This window comes from Zootermopsis nevadensis, unplaced genomic scaffold (genome assembly GCF_977971745.1).
Source record: "Zootermopsis nevadensis isolate Lab colony 2312 unplaced genomic scaffold, Znev_1.0 Znev_ptg000211l, whole genome shotgun sequence".
Lineage (NCBI taxonomy): Eukaryota > Metazoa > Arthropoda > Insecta > Blattodea > Termopsidae > Zootermopsis > Zootermopsis nevadensis.
Window position 1 is genome coordinate 16,204 of NW_028259342.1, and position 9,077 is coordinate 25,280.

Below are 9,077 nucleotides of genomic sequence, written 5' to 3' on the forward strand. Positions count from 1 at the left end.
GTCCTACACTCTGCTTATTAGGGTCTATGGGGTTTTTCTATATTTATGTACTGGACCATATACTGAGCCAGTTATATATAGATGATAATATTAAAATGGATTTTAAAGAAACTGAGGATGTTGACTGGATTGAACTGGCTCAGTATATGGTCCATTAGCAGGCTGGCAATATACATGAATATAGATATGCCCCAGAGACACTAAGAATACTATTAGAGGTGCTATTTTTATTTCATATAGTATTTGACTTGGAAGTTTTATTAATGATGTGTGACTGATGAATATTTGTAGAATTTTGTTTGAATTCCAGAGAAAGGAAGAGTGTCTGTGTTTGGGAATAACGATTATGGACAACTTGGTCTCGGTCATAAGAATGTTACTGTGAAGCCAAGCTGTGTGAAGAGTAAGTGCATCATTGCCTGCACTGAATTGAAATGTTTTACTGAAAATATTACACCTGTATTACAGCATCTGTAATGAAAGACTGACCCAGTCTTTCTCAGATTATATTGCAGAACCATTTTATTTACAACTGTTTAAATTATGGGTAATTTGGAGGATGCTCTGTGATTCCATATTTAACTTTTATTGACCTTGTGCCAGCTGTCAATGCATTGCACTGGCGGCCTTTAGTTTGGGGATTTAAGCACCTATTATAGTATGAAAAAGGTTAACTCTCCTGGAAATGTAATTTTGTGTTTATGCGTGAAAATGTAATTATTACTTAATGCCTAATATTTGTGTGTGCATTAATTTTTAGGTTTGAAGCCAGAAAAGGCTACTCATGTTGCATGTGGAAGAGCACACACATTGCTCAGTACAGGTTAGTTTGTTTGTGCTGCATTAATTAAGCCTTTGTATGTGAACAAATGGTGAAATAAAGTTTGACTTGATTTTTTAAAGGTTTATAAACGTCTTAAGTTGTGAGATTTGAGGATCTGAAGGTGGAGGTGATACATTTCTCTAAGAGTACAGTGTGCACGTAAAAGTTTTGTCTCTTCACCTTGTAACTTAATTTCTGTATAATATATATATTTCTTATTTCCGTCTATACACAAAACTTAGTTGTTAAAATTGGTGTTATTAAAGTTAAAATTTAAAAACTTAAAATTTGGCGCTCTTCATCGCTATTACGATGTTACAATTTTAGCGCTCATTATTTTATTTCACAACATGTTTCGATACTACCGTATCATCATCAGGTTCTTATCGTTATTTTTATCTTTAAAACTAATGTATATTTTATAATGCAACTATCATTGATTTGTTTGTTTTGTAGTTTTCATTTTGTAGGTTGTTTATTTTTACTCTTCGTCGTTTTTTATGTTTTAGATCAGTCGTTCTGTAGTCAAAGTTGTGTTTTGTGATGTGTTTGCGTCTGTGGTCGGGTGAAGACTATCCAGGACTCAAACTACAAATTCTGTATAAATGTCAGTTCATGCATTTAAATATTTTTCCTGACTCTCTTTTTTATAACTAAGATTCAGGTGAAATATTTTCATGGGGGAGCAACAGTGACGGACAGTTGGGTGTTGTTGACGTAGCCGATCGTTCAGCACCGACAAGAGTTTTGGGTGTACGTGATGAAATGATTCGGCTGTCAGCAGGATGCATTTCTTCTGCTGCACTCACAGGTAGGATTTCATTTGGTGCACTTTCATGTTTCTTTATGTCTTAAATGAGTGGTTATTATTTTACAGTTTTTGTTATAATAATTTCCTTTTTTTAAGGAAAGTAGTGGGCTTCTGAGATTACAATGTTGTCTTTCTTCCCTTCTTTTTTGAATATTTTGGCCTCTTTCTCTTTTCTCCCCTTTTTTCTTTTTAATTTTATGGACGTTCCTACAATCAGTGGTAGCAACATGACAGACACAAATTTTAGATGTGAGAGCAACAGTAGTGTAGTATAGGGCCCTGAAATGGTGTGTCATAAAATATGCACCTTTGTTAAGGTAATTTCCTTTGTAGAATGTTGTCTTTGTGAAAATTTTCATCACCTTTCTCATTGATAGAATTGGAGGTAAGAATCTGAAATTTTGTGTAAAGATTATAAAAATTTCTACAAGTCATGTTTGAAATAAACGCTTACAAACTTGAGACAGTATGAAACTTAGAGCTGACAAATTTAGTATAAACTCTATACAGTGAAAGTTTTTCTCAAAAAGAAAATAAAACCTGCTGCTGCTACCATAGTAACAGAAACAACGACAACATTCTGTACCTTATTTGCAGTTGTATTCATGTTATGTTATAAACTGTAATGTGTAAATATAACATCAACAAAACTAGAATTCTGTTGTGTTGACTAAATTTTAACAAGTTTTAGTGGAAATAAGTTAGAAATGTCACAATTTATTCTTTCTTTGATGCCTCTGTTCATGGTAAATTATGTCTGTTAAGTCTTCAAAAGAGGTAACTTCTGTCCAACCATTGGTGGTTGGTAAAAAGGTAAGTAAAATGTTAAGATAGTAAGGTTTCATTTTTATTTGCAATCAAGAAAATTTATGTATTTTGTCACAATAATTGTACTTCTGCCAGGATTTGTACTGTTTCATAATATTATAACTGCTGATGCCAGTTTTTGACATTGTTTTTTACAGCTTGTGGACATGTTTATGTTTGGGGTAGCAATTCAGGTGGTCAGCTTGGGCTCCCAGAAACAAATGATAGTGTTTTGAGTCCTGTTTTAATGCCTTTTGACCAGCAGATTGTTCACATCAGTTTTGGATATTATCACACAGCATTTGTTACAGGTGTGTTGGAATCTTTGAGTAATAGAAATTATAGAATTTTGTATAAATGAGTCAAAGAAGTGCATATATACAAACTTTTTCAAAAAATTACTGAATTTAAAGTACAGTTTTCTAGACGTGCAAAAGCAATATATTTTATGTCAATCTGATATTGCATATGGCACATAATGAAGTATTGAAATGCATTCAAAGATGTTTGAATTCAAGTCTTGTTATGGAAAGTTTCCAACAGGGAAAGTCGTAGAGAGTTTAGCTTATGTAATATCTCATTCCATATATGGTAATAGTAATAGTAGTTTATGGGAAATTGTAATGAAGTCTTAGTCATGTGAGCATGGATTGGTTTCTGCCCTGAACATCGGGGATTCACGTGACAGTCTGTCGTAGCTCTCAAGAGCTTGATGTCCCTGTTTGCAAATGGAAATAGGGTGTGAGGTTGTGGACTGGATTTAACTTGCTCAGGATAGGATCCAGCAATGGGCTGTTGTGAATGTACTAGTGAACCTTTAGGATCAATCAGAGGTAGTTTCTTGATGAACTGAGCGTGTAAATTTGTTTGATCGCTAGTATCAAGAATGTAACTGACTTCTTCCACCAGCTTCCAAAAAAATTGAAAGCAGGAACTTTTTTAAATAATTCTGATTCCTTACTTTTTAGAAGTGAATATTCTCACCTTACATAAACTTTTACATTACTGAATGGCGTACTTGTCTGTTAGTAGCATAAATGATGTAATGGAAGCTGAAAATATGAACATAATTATTTTATTTTTTGTCAGTTATTTCCGTACTAGGAGATCTTTGATGTCTTCAGCAAGCAGCACTTTATACACATGTGGAGAAAGTGAATCAGGAAAGTTAGGACTGCCCGACAGCCTTACCAAACATTACCTCTCCTCAGAAAGTGACGCTTGGAATTCCAGTAAAATCTGTTTTCTGTGGTGGATATCACACGGTTGCATTGACGGGTGAGGTTGATGCTGCTCACTTTGGCTTCAAGAGTTTGTTGATTCTTTGTAGAGAAATGTAGTTGAGATAAAATTCTCTCTTTGTAACAAGTGACTGTGGACGTGTGCACATCTAAATGGTGCACTTGAGTACAAGTGGTTTTTGTAGGTGATGGATGAAAATGTTCAAGAAATAACATAGTGATCATGGGGTGCCAAAATATAAACAGGTTTGATAGTTCATTTACAAACAAAATAATGATTGAACCACGTGATAGGGTTTGAAATTTATTGCCTCTGGATTGGTTTAATTGAATACAAAGTGTTTTGTAGTTACAGATTGGTGTAAGAGTCGTGAATCATGAAGCTAAGTATATTATCAATTTCCAGCTGGTGGTGAGGTGTTTGCATTTGGCAATAACTTTAATGGTCAGCTGGGTCTCGGAGTAGATGTTCCTCAAAGTGTACTGCCAACAAGGGTCACAAGTTTAGAAGGTTGTGTGATCAGAGATGTGGCATGTGGTGAAAGCCATACAGCATTTATAACAGGTGGGACATTGCTTCTTTGCAGACCGTTCATACATTAATTAAATTGATTTTATGAACATTGTGCTTCTTCCTATGACATTGCCATGTTAAGAGTTTTGTCTCGCTCATCCACCAGTATCTATTGTCTCTGCATTCATTCTTTTTGATGTTAATACTAAGCTTTGGAAGTAAAGGGATTGGACCAAATTGCTACAGGTTGCATTGAAATTGTCAGAAGTCTCTATAAGAACATGACACAATGTTCACTTAACATGAAGAGAAATACTGTATTTTAATGTAACTTACAATTGGTTTTGCGGTTCATACCTTTGTATCGGGTAAATCAGCTCAATGCTAAACCACCAGTTACAACTTTATTTTGTACAATTTAAATATTATTTATTGCCATGAATGTTTTGGCCATTTATACGTTGTCACTTATGTTGTTTACATAAAAAGTAATCATTTGTCTTTTTACTTCGAAAGTTTAAAATGTGATGTTAAACTGTTTCAAGGTAAATGTACATATAAAATTCTGTGGTGTGAGCAGTCACTTTTTTTTTATATTAAAACGTTTTCTTGTTCAGTTATGTACACAGTAAAAATCTGTTTTAAACCTTTGTGGTTTTTAGTAGGCTTGTACGTATAATTGAAATTGTGATTTGGTTGTGTGCATGCATGTCACTAGAGTGAATCGGTCAGTAGAAAATATAATTTTTTTGTTCTTCCTTCCTCTCCTATCATCTGTTTACTCACACAATTGAGAGTCTGCTGTAATGTGTTTTAATCTTTTAGATGCAGGCAGCCTGTATACATGCGGGGAAGGTCGACATGGGAAACTTTGTAGTGAACAAGACAACGACAATCAGTTGATTCCATTTAAAGTTACTAAGTTCAAGGGATACACAGTTCAGAAAGTAAGAATGTGTGGATGCACATACTTGAAGATTGTTTCTGCACAATAAACATTTTTGAGACCAAGGACCATGTTCACACTTGCGGGCTACAAGGTCATAAATGAGTAAAATTTATCAAATCTTTATGACAGTTTTTGACAATGATAAATGGGTTTATGTGCCTGTCTAAAGGTTTTTGATGATCTGTCATTAAAGTGATGCAGATTCTTGAGTGCTGAGCTATGTAATGCTGCTTTTCCTTGAGTAATCATTCACTATCCAGTTTATTTCTGTTGCAATTTACATGTACTACTCGCAAGTTTTCATCACTAAAAAGCATCCCAACCATTACTAGCTTGAAGATGGCTGTCTTCAGGGTTGTAGTGCTGTGTGGTTCAGAGGTCCTTGCTACCTCCATCACGAGGGCAAGGACCTCTGAAACATTGATAAATTTCTACCAGACAACCCAGAGTAGGGCCATCTTTGTACTCATCACCATGAAAACCTCAAATCCTACCATCACCATCCCATCACTACCTCATTTCATTAGCATCACCATCATCATTTTGTACCATCTGTCTCAGCAATAATACGTTGGTTAATACAGATGCCCCCGTACCAGCCCAGTTTAATGACTGTGTAAAGACCTCTAAACCAATTGGTTATAATGGCTGTACAGACGGTTTTATAACAACCCCATATCATTGTGATATGTACACCTGCATATGAACCCCTTATAAATTCGATATAGGCCCACTATAATGACTATGTAGAGTTCTGTATACAGCGACATTACAATGGCCATATTCATGCTTCAGTGCCAGCCCATTATGATGGTAACATAGATGCGATAATAGGGCCTCCATACCAGCCAGATGCAATGGTTAAGTAGGTGCCTCATTGAATGCCTTAACAGACAGCTCTGTCTATTCTGAAGGGCTCTGACGGTGATGTGATACAACCCAGGCAGCTCCATGTCAGCCAGTTATGATAATGATAGGGTGGTGAAGTGGTGATGTGAGAGTGTTGGAATGGTGATTGAGATTGATTGTGATGGTATGGAATTGCAATAGAATGTGTTGGTGATGGTGGTTTGTTTATGGGATGGTATGGTATTGGTGATGGAGTGTTCTTGGTGGTATGATAATGTGTTGGGATAGGATTTTTATGGTTTCCTGATGGAATGGGTGACGTGGTGATGGGAATGGATGGGACAGTGATGGAATCATTATTGGATGGTGATGGATTTTATGGTGGTTTGGTGGGATTTGGCAGAAGTGGGTTGGGATGGAATTGTGATTTGTTGATGGTGATCAGTGAGGTGATTCTCTTGACTTCATGTGGGAGCTTGAAGATTTTGGGCACAGTGTCTAGAGGGAGAGGTGGACTTTGAAGCAGGCCTTCTAGTAGTCATCCCATGGAGTAATTTCTTATGTTTGCCTATATTGAGAATGAAATTGTTGGAGAAGGTCTGGCAAGTGAGTGCTGAGGAGTTCGTCTTGTAGTGCCTGAATTGCAGTTTGGAATTTGGCCCTTAGCTGTTCCATTAGTTGTTGCGTTTCCTGCTTAGGGCTGTGATCCGGATTGTAGAACTCGGCCTCGTCCTTTCATTTCATTTGTATATTCATGCATATTATTCACATTAAAGTATAGTGGCCTCAGACATGTTGGTTCATGACCATACTGTGTACTTGCCCCAGACAATGGCCTTGACAACTTATAAACATACATTGTTTTGAATTGCGCCCACATTTATCAGAGGCTTGGTGACAACACACATACAGAACTCCCAGCTTTTAGGCCTTGTTTTGGGGCGAGTACGTGGTAGGCCCAAGGACCGATGTGGCTCAGGCCACTGTACTTCATTATAAATAATTTACATGCATTCGAAAATGAGGCAGGAAAGAATAAAAATCAGTGAATCTTGATAGCAGTGTAGCACTGATTCATGTCCTCACCAAAGTGAAGACCGAAATCCACAGGAGATTCTGGTGTAATGTCAGGCATTGATGACCTGGTAGGGGGCAGTGTTCTAGTAGAGGAAAACTGCTGGCCCATGATAGACCAATAGGCCATCCCATCTCATGTTGCTGAACAACTGGTCACAGCAATGGATAACGCCAAATACTGATTACATGATGATCTCTGATCTCAGGGATGTGTTTTCCATTACACACTTTGACACAGGTCTTAGAAAAATGTATGCAGGCCATACAAAATACATTGGAGGTCCTCGTATTGAGAACCTATGCACTATGAGTTATTGTCTTCTTTTAAATTGAACAGGAAATTTGAATTCATGGAAGTTGGAGTAGTAATGGTTATGGCAATCATTGATACAGGTAGCTGTACCCATGGTCTTACAGTTTTGATACAACAAAAGATTTGTTTAAAGCTTTGGTAAATAAAGAAGTGTTTCAAGTTTATTAAATAAATAAATTATATATATATATATATATTTCTTACATTTTTAAGGTTTGTAAAGGTTCATATTATAAAATTAATTGCCGAGCGTGAAATGTTGTTTTATTGTGTGTAGGTTGCTTGTGGTGGATGCCACGCAATGGTCTTAGCCAGTGCAAGGCAAGATGATGAAAATGGATTAGACCTCATCAGTCATTCACTTGAATCTGAAAGTGAGGTAATTCATTGTTTTCTTTCTCAGAGTATTTTTGTTTGACTTAAACCAGAGCTAGGCAGTGAGCCATATTTAGAACATGTGACTATTGAAAAAGGGGCTTATTTATTTATTTATTTGTGTTTCACTAATAACATTTCTTCTAATTTCCTCAGTCACATGAATCGCTATGAATGTAACGTTTTTGTGAGACTAGCAGAGTGTCCATTCAGTTTGAATTGGAAATTCAAGAGACATTATTACAATCGTTAGTATCTGAATGCAAGTAGCATTCCTCATGTTCCAGTTCAGTGGGCAGTCCTCTTTGAGCCTTGGCACATTTTGTTTTGTAGTGACCACCAGTTGCAAATGTAGCTTCTAATAATTTTAGGAGAATTCAGTCTGGCCCATCAATAATTGGAATACATTACCACCTTTGCAACATATTCCAGTTCAAAGTCCCAATAACAATACAGAATCAATTCGATCCTTCCAAGAAGATCTAAGTAGTCGTGTGGATGAGATGGTGATAGAAAGAGATCTTGAAGTGAAGTCTGCTTTGTCAGGAAGGAAGGAGAGCAGTGGTGCGGATGATGATATTGATGATGAAATGTCAGCAAAGTCTGCCAAACCTAAAAATGGTAAAAAGGTACGTTATTTGAAAAATTTAAATTATTCCTGCCATAATAATCTGATTGTGGTACATTTTGTGGTAGCTGTCATCATTCTCATGTATGGTTTTGGGGAGACCAGAATTAATTGTCTCTCTGTGTGTGCGTGCATGCACGGGTACATGAGTTGTCTATTTATCTAAGTACGTAAAGCTTTTAACAATTAAAAGGACGTCATTGTCTCATTTGGCCTCTTACAAATTTGTGTTATGGGACATGATGTACCTTTTGGCCTTTAAAGGTTAAAGTGTACAAGGACATGCATTTCTTAAAAGAGTAATGTCGTTCATGCAGCTGTGTCTGTTGATGTTTCACTGTATTGCAAAGCTCTGTCTGTGCTTTCCTCCATAACAGTGGGTTTAGTAAGTACGTACAAGTGCAGATGTACACAGTATATTGAATTTACAGTTCTTATTTAATTTGGTCTTAATTATTTATTTTAGGAAGTTATTTCAAAGTCAATGGGTGTTACTGAAAATTCAGATGTCAATGATGAAATAAAAAGTACTGATGATATGTAAAAGTGAAGGTGACAGAAGTAACTGTGATAATGGTGGTAATCAAGAGGACAACAGTGATGTAAAAATGAAATCAGAGGAGAATAAAGGTCAAGTATCTTTATTTATGGGTCTTTGATAGTAAAATAGAAACGTCTGCCTGAGCATAA

The 9,077-nt window shown here is 36.2% G+C and overlaps 1 pseudogene; it reads left to right on the forward strand.

Annotated features, from left to right (window-relative positions):
- The first annotated feature begins 303 nt into the window (after positions 1–303).
- Positions 304–9,046, forward strand: LOC147870708 (X-linked retinitis pigmentosa GTPase regulator-like; annotated as a pseudogene).
- Positions 9,047–9,077: the final 31 nt, after the last annotated feature.